This window comes from Pleurodeles waltl, chromosome 8 (assembly GCF_031143425.1).
Source record: "Pleurodeles waltl isolate 20211129_DDA chromosome 8, aPleWal1.hap1.20221129, whole genome shotgun sequence".
Classification (NCBI taxonomy): Eukaryota; Metazoa; Chordata; class Amphibia; order Caudata; family Salamandridae; genus Pleurodeles; species Pleurodeles waltl.
In genome coordinates, this window is record NC_090447.1 from 507,346,966 (window position 1) to 507,362,592 (window position 15,627).

Sequence of the window (15,627 nt, forward strand, 5' to 3'; positions counted from 1 at the left end):
ATTCGTGTAGCTGTACAGCCCTAGCCCTGCGTCTGATAGGCGCTATATTCTGTGACTCACTGGTGTTTGAGTCAGATGCTGGGTGGGTTTCAGTATCCCCCACAACAGCACTTGCAGATGCTGCTGGGCCTGGGCCACCTGCAACGACATTGTGCAGCATGTCAGTTATGTATGTATCACCAAAGGTCACACAATGGTAATAAATGTACAGTTACATCATATCACTATGTTGTGGGTGTTGTGTTCTTCTGGGTGTCGCTCGGCCTAATTACATTCTATGTGCTACTTTCAGCTCTGGGTTGTGGACTACCACTCCCATAAGGCATTGTTGTGCCGCTTCTAAGATGTGCAATGGACTACTTCTCACAATGCTTTGCACTACTTGCTAATTCCTAAGGGTCATTTGTACATACACATATGGGGTTACATATCAGTATTGCAGTTACCTTTACTGGTGCTTGGTGTGCCGGTTGTGTCGATGTCAGCGACCCCACTGACAGCTTCTGGGAGGAGTGTCGACTCCACCAGGTCTTCCATCGGGGTGGAGGGTGTCTCGGTGGGTGGTCCGCCTCCTGTGCTCCTTGCCTCCTGCAGTCGTCTTGCCACCCTCTCCTTGGCACAGGAACGCAGGTCGTACCACTTCTTCTTTATCTCCTCCACAGAGCACTGCGCAACTCCCACAGCGCAGATTTTGGTCTGAATGTCTGCCCAGAGTCTGCTCTTTTCACTCTCAGGGACCTGGAGTGAGCTTTCTCCAAACAGACAGTCATGGCTCTTCACCAACTCCTCAGTGAGCACCTCAAGTTCCTGCTCACTAAACGTGAGTTTCCTTTTCCTCTCTCCCTTCTCTTTTCCCTGTGCAGAGGTGTCCATGGTGGTTGTGCAGTCCTGCCTTGTTCACAGACTTGCTCACTGTGGCTGGGCTGTCTCTCTCTCAGTGCTCCTTTGGGTGTGGCACCTGCAAACTGCCTGGGATGACTCACTTCCTGCTTGTGATGTCATCAGGCTCTGCTAGGTGTGCGTTCTCGCAATTTGCGATTTTCAATTACCGAATCGCAAATTGTGTTCTCGCAAATTGCGATTCGGTATTTGGGCCTCGCAAACCACAATTAGCAATTTTTAAGAAATCGCTAATTCTGATTCGCAAATATGTTACATCACATATTGCGACTCGAAATAGCGATTTCTTAAAAATCGCTATTTGCGATTCGCAAACGCCTTTCTTGACACATCTGGCCCTAAATTCTTCCCATTTCCTTGGGATTCTTTTTCTGAGGTTGAAAGTTTGGTAGCAAGGCTCTTTGGGGCTTTAAATTGTCAAAGTGCAAAGTAAGGAATCTCTTCCCAACTCACAATTTCCTAGTTTTTAAATACATTGCACAGTGCTCCCTTTGAAACTCCAGCAGAGTAGTCTTCAAACTTTTTGACAGTAAAGGTTTTTTCTGGTGGACAATTATACTGCCAGAACACTATGTGACATTTCTGCCTTAATTTGTAATCCACCCCTACCTTAGAATTTTAGAGTATCGTATTATTTTTTAAAATTAGGCCCACAATTTGTTCCTAAGGTGAATTCCATGCTTCACAAGTCCCAGGAGGTTATTATTTCTTCTTCCTCTGGAAGTGCATCTCTTTTGGTGGTAAGGGCGTCAGAATTTATTTGTCCAGGTGAGCGGACTTCAGAAACTATGATTCACTTTTTGTTAAATTTGGTTAAACTAATGAAGGGAAAAACTCTTCTCTTTAAACCTTGCCTCATTGGATTTACGAGGTAATCTCAATTTCCTATTCAAAAGCTATTGTTGAGCCATCAGTTTCTGTTCAAGCTCCTTCAACAAGAAGGATGGCTGCCTCCCTCATAGGTAGAATAGGGTGGTGTCTCTGAACTGACATTTGTGCTGCAGCAACCTGAGTTTCTCAGTCTACCTTTGCTGCTCATTATAGGCTTAATTTGGGTAGGGGTTCTGAATTGAAGTTTGGTAAAGCTGTTCTGACTTATAAACCTACTTAGAGCAGCAATTGTTTGAGAGATCATGTTTCCTGTTTTATTTCAAGATTTGTGTGCCATGAATTTGTCAAATGTATTCGTTCTTGCATGCTTGGGTGTTGGAATTTTTTCCTTATGCAGGATCATCCCCAATCTTTTTGCCTCCTGCCTCCTATTTTGTCTGACCTGTTGCTGTTGGCTTTTGAACTCTGAGCACTTCACCACTGCTAACCAGTGCTAAAGTGCATATGCTCTGTGAAAATTGTATGGCTGATTGGTTTATCCATGATTGGCAAATTTGATTTACTAGTAAGTCCCTTGTAAAGTGTACTAGAGGTGCCCAGGGTCTGTAAATCAAATGTTACTAGTGGGCCTGCAGCACTGGTTGTGCCACCCACATTAGTAGCTCTGTAATCATGTCTCAGACCTGCCACTGCAGTGTCTGTGTGTGCAGTTTTATCTGTAAATTCAACTTGGCAAGTGTAGCCACTTGCCAGGCCCTTTTCTTATATGTAAGGCACCCCTAAGGTAGGCCCTAGGTAGTCCCAAGGGCAGGGTGCAGTGTATGGTTAAGGTAGGACATACAGTAATGTGTTTTATATGTCCTGACCTTGAAATATTGCTAAATTCGTTTTTCACTATTGCAATGCCTGTCCCTCTCATAGGTTAACATGGTGGCTACCTTTAAATCTGATTAAAGTTTAGATTCCCTTTGGGAGGGGATGGACATGTGGAGTTTGGGGTCTCTGAGTTCACAATTTAAAAATACACCTTTTCGTAAAGTTGATTTTAAGATTGTGTGTTTGATAATGCCACTTTTAGAAAGTGAACATTTTCTTGCTTATACCATTTCTGTGACTCTGCCTGTTTGTGGATTCCCTGTCTGGGTCAGTTTGACAGTTGGGCTGGTTGCACCTCACACTAGACAGTGACACAAAGGGAGCCGGTGAGTAGTCTGCATTTCCTGATGAGCCAACTGTGCTAGGAGGGAGGGGAGGAGTGGTCACTCACACCTGAAAGGGCTGTGCCTGTCCTCACACAATGCAGTCTTCAACCCTCTGGTGAGTGTCTGGGGCCTGGCCTGGGCAAGGCGGGATTTCACATTCAAAAGAGACTTTACTTTCAAGTAGGCCTACTTCAAAGGAGAAAATGGGTATAAGAAAAGCACCCAAAACCACAGACTTTAGAACACTTCTGGAAACCAAGAGGAACCTCTGCTGGAGAAGAGCTGAAGAGCTGAGGAAGAAGAGCTTCCCTGCCTGTGACTGTGCTTTGTGGAGCTATCCTGCAGTTGATGCTTCTGCCAGAGTAAGAGGGCAAAGACTGGACTTTGTGTGCCTTCCATCTTGAGAAGAAATCTCCAAGAGCTTGATTTAGAGCTTGCCTCCTGTTGTTTGAAGTCTCAGGGACAGCAAAGACTTCTCTAGGCCAGCACCTGGAGTCTCTGGCGAGACTCCTACTCTGCCCTCTGGTGCCCATCCAGTTCCTGGGACCCTGAAAGGAGAAGCTGGCAGCCTAAGAGGAGGAAATCCATGCACAGAGCACCATGCTGGGAAAAGATCAACGGCACACCGATCTGCGGCTAAAGAAACAACGCGCTGCCGGCTCCGTGACTGAAAACCGACACGCACCGGAAATGCGACCAAAGCATCAATGCCCGGAGCTGGAGAAACGACACACAGCATCGCTGGCAGAAGCTGGGAGATCGCAACTGGCGCTGCGAGGTTTTCAGATCATCGAGCGGCTGGATTTCCCACGCAAACACCGCTGGGCGTGTAAAAACAATGCAAGGCCTGCCCGGACTCGAGAGTGCTGACCGGATCGACTCATCGCTCTCCTGCGGAGAGAAGAAACAACGCGCCCGACCCGACTAAAGGAGAAACGACGCAAGGTCTCGCTTGTGAGTGAAATCAACGCATCGCAGGCCCTTTTTGACGCGCACTCGCCTTTGCGGGGTTATTTTTGATGCACCCAAGGTATATTTTCACTCTTACAGTGTTAGTGTGTGTTTAAAACTGCTTAAAGACACTTTTTGATTTTTAATTGATAACTTGACTTGTGTATTGTGTATTTTTGTCATTTTGGTCTTGTTTTGTTTAGATAAATATTTCCTATTTTTCTAAACCTGTGTTGTGTCATTTTGTAGTGTTTTCATTAAGTTACTGTGTGTGTTGGTACAAATACTTTACACCTAGCACTCTGAAGTTAAGCCTACTGCTCTGCCAAGCTACCAAGGAGGTAAGCAGGGGTTAGCTGAGGGTGATTCTCTTTTACCCTGACTAGAGTGAGGGTCCTTGCTTGAACAGGGGGTAACCTGACTGTCAACCAAAGACCCCACTTCTAACATTGGGTATGTCTGCATCAAGTAAGTAAGGGGACGAAGAACATCATGAAGTGGTAATGCCTGGATTACTTTTCAGTATCTTTATTACTCTTGGCCCACATTCTTCAATACAATACTTTTGATCCTTCTCTTCCTCCCCTTTTGATGGCGAGTGTTCGATGGAGGCCTGTTATAACAGGAGACTTATGAGCGCTGTTACCCTTTTATAGTTAAAGGATATGGAGATATTTTTGTTTTTCAGGAAGTGCTCCAGAGTGGTGATGCCTATGAGGAGTCTTCTCACAACTGCATTGAGTAAGTAACGGTACAAAGAATATGTAAGGGGAGTAGTTAAGACTACCAGTAAGTAGTCCAAATAGAATTTAGCATATCTGTCAACCAGTTGACTTAAAAATACAGGTAAAGCCAGGAGTTTAAAATGATGACCCCTTTAAGGTCTATGTGGAATGAACACTGTTTGAAGGGTGATACAGGTTTGAGAAGGGAATGATCCCATAAACGTTTATGCAGCCATTTTGTTTGTCAGGAAGATGAATAGAAGTGAGAAGAAGTTAAATAGAATTTTATTACAATTGAGTCGCAGAGTATTTCATACCTTAGCTCACCATTCTTTAGGCCCGAGTTCCAAGTACAAATGAAATATTGTCTTATGAGAACATAAAATATTGTTACAGTTACCTAGTGGCGGCCCGTCCTTTAGGGCGGAGGGGCCACGCCCCCCCACCTTTTGCCCCTCTTAATGAGTGTCTGTCAGACTGAACAAAGGTCAGCCTGACAGACACTCTCCATGTTCAGCTCAGGCAGCCAGGAGCAGACATGCACGATTTACGCACACTCCTGGCTGCCTGAGCTGAACTTTGCTGGGATGAGGAGGTCACAGCTCCTATGGGCGTGACCTCCTCGGCTCAGCAAAGGTGCCTCGAAGCCCTCCCGTGGGTGACGAGGAAAGCGTCACCAATTGACACTCTCCCTGGGCAATTCAGTTTAAGCCCTGAAGTGCCCAGGACGAGTGTCAATCAGTAACACTTCATCACAGAGTGGGGAGGGGTCAGCAGTCTCACTGACCCCATCCCACTCTGTGACGAGGCTGAGACTGCTGCCTTCCTGTAGGAAAGTACCATCTTGCCTGGCATGTTACCCCCATTTTTCACTGTATATATGTTGTTTTAGTTGTATGTGTCACTGGGACCCTGCCAGCCAGGGCCCCAGTGCTCATAAGTGTGCCTGAATGTGTTACCTGTGTTATGACTAACTGTCTCACTGAGGCTCTGCTATCCAGAACCTCAGTGGTTATGCTCTCTCATTTCTTTCAAATTGTCACTAACAGGCTAGTGACCAATTTTACCAATTTACATTGGCTTGCTGGAACACCCTTATAATTCCCTAGTATATGGTACTGAGGTACCCAGGGTATTGGGGTTCCAGGAGATCCCTATGGGCTGCAGCATTTCTTTTGCCACCCATAGGGAGCTCTGACAATTCTTACACAGGCCTGCCACTGCAGCCTGAGTGAAATAACGTCCACGTTATTTCACAGCCATTTTACACTGCACTTAAGTAACTTATAAGTCACCTATATGTCTAACCTTTACCTGGTAAAGGTTGGGTGCTAAGTTACTTAGTGTGTGGGCACCCTGGCACTAGCCAAGGTGCCCCCACATTGTTCAGGGCCAATTCCCCGGACTTTGTGAGTGCGGGGACACCATTACACACGTGCACTACATATAGGTCACTACCTATATGTAGCTTCACAATGGTAACTCCGAATATGGCCATGTAACATGTCTATGATCATGGAATTGCCCCCTCTATGCCATCCTGGCATAGTTGGCACAATCCCATGATCCCAGTGGTCTGTAGCACAGACCCTGGTACTGCCAAACTGCCTTTCCCGGGGTTTCACTGCAGCTGCTGCTGCTGCCAGCCCCTCAGACAGGCTTCTGCCCTCCTGGGGTCCAGCCAGGCCTGGCCCAGGATGGCAGAACAAAGGACTTCCTCTGAGAGAGGGTGTTACACCCTCTCCCTTTGGAAAATGGTGTGAAGGCAGGGGAGGAGTAGCCTCCCCCAGCCTCTGGAAATGCTTTCATGGGCACACATGGTGCCCATTTCTGCATAAGCCAGTCTACACCGGTTCAGGTACCCCTTAGCCCTGCTCTGGCGCGAAACTGGACAAAGGAAAGGGGAGTGACCACTCCCCTGACCTGTACCTCCCCTGGGAGGTGCCCAGAGCTCCTCCTGTGTGCTCCAGACCTCTGCCATCTTGGAAACAGAGGTGCTGCTGGCACACTGGACTGCTCTGAGTGGCCAGTGCCATCAGGTGACGTCAGAGACTCCTTCTGATAGGCTCCTTCAGGTGTTGCTATCCTATCTTCTCTCCTAAGTAGCCAAACCCTCTTTTCTGGCTATTTAGGGTCTCTGCTTTGGGGATTTCCTTAGATAACGAATGCAAGAGCTCATCCGAGTTCCTCTGCATCTCTCTCTTCACCTTCTGCCAAGGAATCGACTGCTGACCGCGCTGGAAGCCTGCAAAACTGCAACAAAGTAGCGAAGACGACTACTGCAACTCTGTAACGCTGATCCTGCCACCTTCTCGACTGTTTTCCTGGTGGTGCATGCTGTGGGGGTAGTCTGCCTCCTCTCTGCACTAGAAGCTCTGAAGAAATCTCCCGTGGGTCGACGGAATCGTCCCCCTGCAACCGCAGGCACCAAAGAACTGCATCACCGGTACCCTGGGCCTCCTCTCAGCACGACGAGCGAGGTCCCTTGAATCCAGCAACTCTGTCCAAGTGACTCCCACAGTCCAGTGACTCTTCAGTCCAAGTTTGGTGGAGGTAAGACCTTGCCTCAATACGCCAGACTGCATTGCTGGGAACCGCGACTTTTGCAACTACTCCGGCATCCGTGCACTTCCGGCGGAAATCCTTTGTGCACAGTCCAGCCTGGGTCCACGGCACTCTAACCTGCATTGCACGACCTCCTAAGTTGTCCTCCGGCGACGTGGGACTCCTTTGTGTGACTTCGGGTGAGCACCGTTTCACTCCACTTTGTAGTGCCTGTTCTGGCACTTCTGTGGGTGCTGCCTACTTCTGAGAGGGCTCCTTGTCTTGCTCGATGCCTCCTCTGTCCCCAGAAGCTATTGGCGACATCCTGGTCCCTCCTGGGCCACAGCAGCATCCAAAAACCCTAACCGCCTGATTTGCAGCTAGCAAGGCTTTTTGGTGGTCTTTCTTCAGGAAAACACATCAGCACAACTCTCCACGGCGTAAGGAATCCGTCCTCCAAAGGGGAAGTTCCTAGCCCTTGTCGTTCCTGCAGAATCTTCAGCTTCTACTGTCCAGTAGCAGCTTCTTTGCACCCACAGCTGGCATTTCCTGGGCATCTGCCCATCTCCGACTTGCTTGTGACTTTTGGACTTGGTCCCCTTGTTCCACAGATACCCTCGACTGGAAATCCATTGTTGTTGCATTGCTGATTTGTGTCTTTCCTGCAGAATTCCCCTATCACGACTTCTATGTCCTTTGGGGAACTTTAGTGCACTTTGCACTCACTTTTCAGGGTCTTGGGGTGGGCTATTTTTCTAACCCTTACTATTTTCTAATAGTCCCAGCGACCCTCTACAAGGTCACATAGGTTTGGGGTCCATTCGTGGTTCGCATTCCACTTTTGGAGTATATGGTTTGTGTTGCCCCTATCCCTATGTGTCTCCATTGCATCCTATTGTAACTATACATTGTTTGCACTGTTTTCTAATACTATTACTGCATATTTTGGTATTGTGTACATATATCTTGTGTATATTTGCTATCCTCATACTGAGGGTACTCACTGAGATACTTTTGGCATATTGTCATAAAAATAAAGTACCTTTATTTTTAGTATATCTGTGTATTGTGTTTTCTTATGATATTGTGCATATGACACTAGTGGTACTATAGGAGCTTCACTCGTCTCCTAGTTCAGCCTAAGCTGCTCTGCTAAGCTACCATTTTCTATCAGCCTATGCTGCTAGATACCCTATACACTAATAAGGGATAACTGGGCCTGGTGCAAGGTGTAAGTACCCCTTGGTACTCACTACAAGCCAGTCCAGCCTCCTACATTGGTTGTGCAGCGGTGGGATAAGTGCTTTGAGACTACTTACCACTTTTGTCATTGTACTTTTCATAAGAAAAAAATATACAAAACAAGTTCAGTGTATGTACACCTAACCAAAAAGTTTTGCATTTCTTTTCTCACCTCTTTTCTAAAGTGCTGGAAAGTACCTCTAAACTTTCTAAAAAGTTCCTAAAATTTTAAAAAGTTTTTTTTTTTGCTGTCTTTCTAAAAGTTCTGAAAACTTTTTTCTCTTTTTCTATCACTTTAACTCTCTCTAAAAATGTCTGGCACAGGCCAAAATGTTGATCTGTCCAAACTTGCATATGATCACCTTAGCTGGAAAGGAGCAAGGAGTCTCTGCATAGAGAGAGGTTTGAGTGTAGGGAAGAATACTTCTTTGGAATTATTGCTTAACATGCTTAGAGAACAAGATAAGGCCAAAAGGGCCCCATCTGTTGAAAAAGTAGCTAATGGTTCCCAATCTGATCCAGGGACTCCCCTAGGAAAAGATTCAGGAAAGAAACTTCCTAGCCTGCCCAATACTAGACAGCCTAGCATAGTTGGTACAGAGGTTGAGTCACACCATACAGGTAGTGTTGTCTCACATCTTAACAAGAGTATTCCTTCTCACCACAGTAGAAGTGATGTTTCTGTTAACCAAGCTGTTAGGGTGCCTTCTGTTAGGGATAGGTCTCCTTCTGTCAATTCTCATCATACCTCTGTTTCAAGACATGTCCCTCCCACCAACCCTGATGACAGAATGTTAGAAAGGGAACTCAATAAGTTGAGAGTGGAACAAACCATACTGAAGCTTAAGAAGCAACAGCTGGATTTGGATAGACAGTCCTTAGAACTAAAGAAGGAAAGACAGAAGTTGGGTTTAGAAACCCATGGTGGCAGCAGCAGTATTCCCCATAGTCATCCTGCAAAAGAGCATGATTCCAGGAATCTGCATAAGATAGTTCCCCCTTATAAGGAGGGGGATGACATTAACAAGTGGTTTGCTGCACTTGAGAGGGCCTGTGTTGTACAGGATGTCCCTCAAAGGCAGTGGGCTGCTATCCTATGGCTATCATTTAGTGGAAAAGGTAGGGATAGGCTCCTTACTGTGAAAGAAAGTGATGCCAATAATTTTACAGTTCTTAAGAATGCACTCCTGGATGGTTATGGCTTAACCACTGAACAATACAGGATAAAGTTCAGAGAGACCAAAAAGGAGTCTTCACAAGACTGGGTTGATTTCATTGACCATTCAGTGAAGGCCTTGGAGGGGTGGTTACATGGCAGTAAAGTTACTGATTATGACAGCCTGTATAACTTGACCCTGAGAGAGCATATTCTTAATAATTGTGTGTCTGATTTGTTGCACCAGTACCTGGTGGACTCTGATCTGACCTCTCCCCAAGAATTGGGAAAGAAGGCAGACAAATGGGTCAGAACAAGGGTGAACAGAAAAGTTCATACAGGGGGTGACAAAGATGGCAACAAGAAGAAGGATGGTAAGTCTTCTGACAAAGGTGGGGACAAATCTAAAAATGAGTCTTCATCAGGCCCACAAAAACACTCTGGCGGGGGTGGTGGGCCCAAATCCTCTTCTAATCAAAACAAAGAAAAGAAACTATGGTGCTATTTATGTAAAATAAAAGGCCATTGGACAACAGATCCCAGTTGTCCAAAGAAAAGCACCTAGCCTCCTACCACTACAACCCCTACTGCTACACCTAGTGTCCCTACTAATAGCAGTGGTGGTGGGAGCAAACCTACTAATAGCCAATCCAAGGGAGTAGCTGGGCTCACTTTTGGTAACTTAGTTGGGGTTGGTCTTGTTAGGGAGACCACAGAGGCTGTGTTAGTCTCTGAGGGGGCTATTGATTTAGCCACCTTAGTTGCTTGTCCCCTTAATATGGATAAGTACAAGCAGCTACCCCTAATAAATGGTGTTGAGGTTCAGGCCTACAGGGACACAGGTGCCAGTGTCACAATGGTGATAGAGAAACTGGTCCACCCTGAACAACACCTACTTGGTCACCAGTACCAAGTAACCGATGCTCACAACAACACACTTAGCCACCCCATGGCTGTTGTAAATCTCAACTGGGGGGGGGTTACTGGTCCAAAGAAAGTTGTGGTAGCCTCAGATTTACCTGTAGACTGTCTACTAGGAAATGATTTAGAGATATCAGCTTGGTCAGATGTGGAGTTGGAGGCCCATGCAGCAATGCTGGGCATCCCAGGGCATATTTTTGCTTTAACCAGGGCTCAGGCCAAAAAGCAAAAAGGACAGGGTGACTTGGATCCTGGAACAATGGACCAAGTGCTCCCTAAAGCTAGGGCTAGTAGACGTAAAGCACTTCCTACTATCCCTCCCTCTACAGTGGATTCTACTTCTGAGGAAGAAGAATTTCCACCCTGTGCAGAACCTACACCAGAGGAGCTGGAAGCAGACACTGCTGAGCTTTTGGGTGAAGGGGGGCCTGCCAGGGAGGAACTGAGTGTGGCACAGCAGACCTGTCCCACACTAGAGGGTCTAAGACAGCAAGCTGTCAAACAAGCTAATGGGGATGTCAGTGACTCTCACAGAGTTTACTGGGAGGACAACCTCTTGTACACTGAAGCAAGGGATCCTAAACCTGGAACTGCCAGGAGGTTAGTGATTCCTCCTAACTCTAGCCCACGACATTCCCCTAGCTGGACATTTGGGACAAATGAAAACTTGGGACAGACTTGTTCCCTTGTATCATTGGCCTAGAATGTCAGAGGACACAAAGGAATTTTGTAAGTCCTGTGAAACCTGTCAAGCCAGTGGCAAGACAGGTGGCACTCCAAAGGCACCCCTTATCCCACTGCCTGTGGTTGGGGTTCCCTTTGAAAGGGTAGGGGTTGACATAGTTGCCCCCCTTGACCTTCCTACTGCTTCAGGCAATAGGTTTATCTTGGTGGTAGTGGACCATGCCACAAGATATCCTGAAGCAATTCCTCTAAGGACCACTACAGCACCTGCAGTGGCAAAGGCCCTCCTGGGAATATTTTCCAGGGTGGGCTTCCCAAAAGAGGTGGTATCAGACAGGGGAAGCAATTTCATGTCTGCTTACTTAAAGGCCATGTGGAAGGAGTGTGGTGTGACTTACAAGTTCACTACACCCTATCATCCACAAACAAATGGACTGGTGGAGAGATTTAACAAAACTCTCAAAGGCATGATTATGGGACTCCCTGAAAAACTCCGCAGGAGATGGGATATCCTTTTACCATGCCTCCTTTTTGCCTACAAGGAGGTACCCCAGAAAGGAGTGGGCTTCAGCCCCTTTGAACTCCTCTTTGGACACCCTGTTAGGGGTCCACTAACACTTGTCAAGGAGGGTTGGGAACAACTTTTAAAAGCTCCAAAGCAAGATATTGTGGATTATGTACTTGGCCTCAGATCAAGGATGGATGAGTACATGAAAAAGGCCAGTAAAAACCTTCAGGCCAGCCAAGAGCTCCAAAAGCAATGGCATGACCAGAAGGCTGTTTTGGTTCAGTACAAACCAGGGCAGAAAGTGTGGGTCTTGGAGCCTGTGGCCCCAAGAGCACTCCAAGATAAATGGAGTGGACCACACACAATTGTTGAGAAAAAGGGTGAAGTCACCTACTTAGTTGACTTAGGCACTGCCAGGAGTCCCCTTAGGGTGCTCCTTGTCAATCGCCTTAAACCCTACTATGACAGGGCTGATCTCACCCTGCTCATGGCAACTGATGAGGGACAGGAAGAAGACAGTGATCCTCTACCTGATCTCTTCTCTTCCACAGAACAAGATGCTCTAGTGGAAGGTGTAGTTTTGGCTGATTGTCTTACTGCTGAGCAGAAAGACCATTGCATAAATCTCCTGAGTCAGTTTTCTGAACTCTTCTCTACTGTGCCAGGTACCACTTCTTGGTGTGAGCACACTATAGATACTGGTGACAGCTTGCCTGTCAAAAGTAAGATCTATAGGCAGCCTGACCATGTCAGAGACTGCATAAAGCAAGAGGTGCAGAAAATGTTAGAACTGGGAGTGGTTGAGCACTCTGAAAGTCCATGGGCTTCTCCTGTGGTACTTGTACCAAAACCTCATTCCAAGGATGGAAAGAAAGAAATGCGGTTTTGTGTAGACTACAGAGGTCTCAACCAGGTAACCAAAACTGATGCTCACCCTATACGCAGGGCAGATGAGCTCATAGATACACTGGCATCTGCCAAGTATCTAAGCACTTTTGATTTGACTGCAGGGTATTGGCTGATCAAATTATCAGAAGATGCTAAACCTAAAACTGCATTTTCAACCATTGGAGGCCATTACCAATTCACAGTAATGCCTTTTGGATTGAAAAATGCACCTGCCACTTTTCAGAGGTTGGTGAACACAGTCCTGCAAGGGATGGAAACTTTTAGTGCAGCATATTTGGACGATATAGCTGTCTTTAGCTCCAGTTGGGATGATCACCTGGTCCACCTATGGAAAGTTTTAGAGGCCCTGCAAAAGGCAGGCCTCACTATCAAGGCTTCAAAGTGCCAGATAGGGCAGGGGAAGGTGGTTTATCTGGGACACCTTGTTGGTGGGGAACAGATTGCACCACTTCAGGGGAAAATCCAAACTATTATAGATTGGGTTCCCCCTACTACTCAGACTCAGGTGAGAGCCTTCCTAGGCCTCACTGGGTATTACAGGAGGTTCATTAAGAACTATGGCTCCATTGCAGCCCCTCTTAATGACCTCACATCCAAGAAAATGCCTAAAAAGGTATTATGGACAGCAAACTGTCAGAAAGCTTTTGAGGAGCTGAAGCAGGCCATGTGCTCTGCACCTGTCCTGAAAAGCCCTTGTTACTCTAAAAAATTCTATGTCCAAACTGATGCATCTGAATTAGGAGTAGGGGCAGTCCTATCACAACTTAATTCTGAGGGCCAGAATCAACCTGTTGCTTTTATTAGTAGAAGGTTGACCCCTAGAGAAAAGCGTTGGTCTGCCATTGAGAGGGAGGCCTTTGCTGTGGTCTGGGCACTGAAGAAGTTGAGGCCATACCTGTTTGGCACTCACTTCATTGTTCAGACAGACCACAAACCTCTACTTTGGCTAAAACAAATGAAAGGTGAAAATCCTAAATTGTTGAGGTGGTCCATATCCCTACAGGGAATGGACTATACAGTGGAACATAGACCTGGGAGTAGCCACTCCAATGCAGATGGACTCTCCAGATATTTCCACTTAGACAATGAAGACTCATCAGGTCATGGCTAGTCTTATTGTCCTTCGTTTGGGGGGGGGTTGTGTAGGAAAGTACCATCTTGCCTGGCATGTTACCCCCATTTTTCACTGTATATATGTTGTTTTAGTTGTATGTGTCACTGGGACCCTGCCAGCCAGGGCCCCAGTGCTCATAAGTGTGCCTGAATGTGTTACCTGTGATATGACTAACTGTCTCACTGAGGCTCTGCTATCCAGAACCTCAGTGGTTATGCTCTCTCATTTCTTTCAAATTGTCACTAACAGGCTAGTGACCAATTTTACCAATTTACATTGGCTTACTGGAACACCCTTATAATTCCCTAGTATATGGTACTGAGGTACCCAGGGTATTGGGGTTCCAGGAGATCCCTATGGGCTGCAGCATTTCTTTTGCCACCCATAGGGAGCTCTGACAATTCTTACACAGGCCTGCCACTGCAGCCTGAGTGAAATAACGTCCACGTTATTTCACAGCCATTTTACACTGCACTTAAGTAACTTATAAGTGACCTATATGTCTAACCTTTACCTGGTAAAGGTTGGGTGCTAAGTTACTTAGTGTGTGGGCACCCTGGCACTAGCCAAGGTGCCCCCACATTGTTCAGGGCCAATTTCCCGGACTTTGTGAGTGCGGGGACACCATTACACGCGTGCACTACATATAGGTCACTACCTATATGTAGCTTCACAATGGTAACTCCGAATATGGCCATGTAACATGTCTATGATCATGGAATTGCCCCCTCTATGCCATCCTGGCTTAGTTGGCACAATCCCATGATCCCAGTGGTCTGTAGCACAGACCCTGGTACTGCCAAACTGCCTTTCCCGGGGTTTCACTGCAGCTGCTGCTGCTGCCAGCCCCTCAGACAGGCTTCTGCCCTCCTGGGGTCCAGCCAGGCCTGGCCCAGGTTGGCAGAACAAAGGACTTCCTCTGAGAGAGGGTGTTACACCCTCTCCCTTTGGAAAATGGTGTGAAGGCAGGGGAGGAGTAGCCTCCCCCAGCCTCTGGAAATGCTTTCATGGGCACACATGGTGCCCATTTCTGCATAAGCCAGTCTACACCGGTTCAGGGACCCCTTAGCCCTGCTCTGGCGCGAAACTGGACAAAGGAAAGGGGAGTGACCACTCCCCTGACCTGTACCTCCCCTGGGAGGTGCCCAGAGCTCCTCCTGTGTGCTCCAGACCTCTGCCATCTTGGAAACAGAGGTGCTGCTGGCACACTGGACTGCTCTGAGTGGCCAGTGCCATCAGGTGACGTCAGAGACTCCTTCTGATAGGCTCCTTCAGGTGTTGGTAGCCTATCTTCTCTCCTAAGTAGCCAAACCCTCTTTTCTGGCTATTTAGGGTCTCTGCTTTGGGGATTTCCTTAGATAACGAATGCAAGAGCTCATCCGAGTTCCTCTGCATCTCTCTCTTCACCTTCTGCCAAGGAATCGACTGCTGACCGCGCTGGAAGCCTGCAAAACTGCAACAAAGTAGCGAAGACGACTACTGCAACTCTGTAACGCTGATCCTGCCACCTTCTCGACTGTTTTCCTGGTGGTGCATGCTGTGGGGGTAGTCTGCCTCCTCTCTGCACTAGAAGCTCCGAAGAAATCTCCAGTGGGTCGACGGAATCGTCCCCCTGCAACCGCAGGCACCAAAGAACTGCATCACCGGTACCCTGGGTCTCCTCTCAGCACGACGAGTGAGGTCCCTTGAATCCAGCAACTCTGTCCAAGTGACTCCCACAGTCCAGTGACTCTTCAGTCCAAGTTTGGTGGAGGTAAGACCTTGCCTCCCCACGCCAGACTGCATTGCTGGGAACCGCGACTTTTGCAGCTACTCCGGCCTCCGTGCACTTCCGGCGGAAATCCTTTGTGCACAGTCCAGCCTGGGTCCACAGCACTCTAACCTGCATTACACAACCTCCTAAGTTGTCCTCCGGCGACGTGGGACTCCTTTGTGCGACT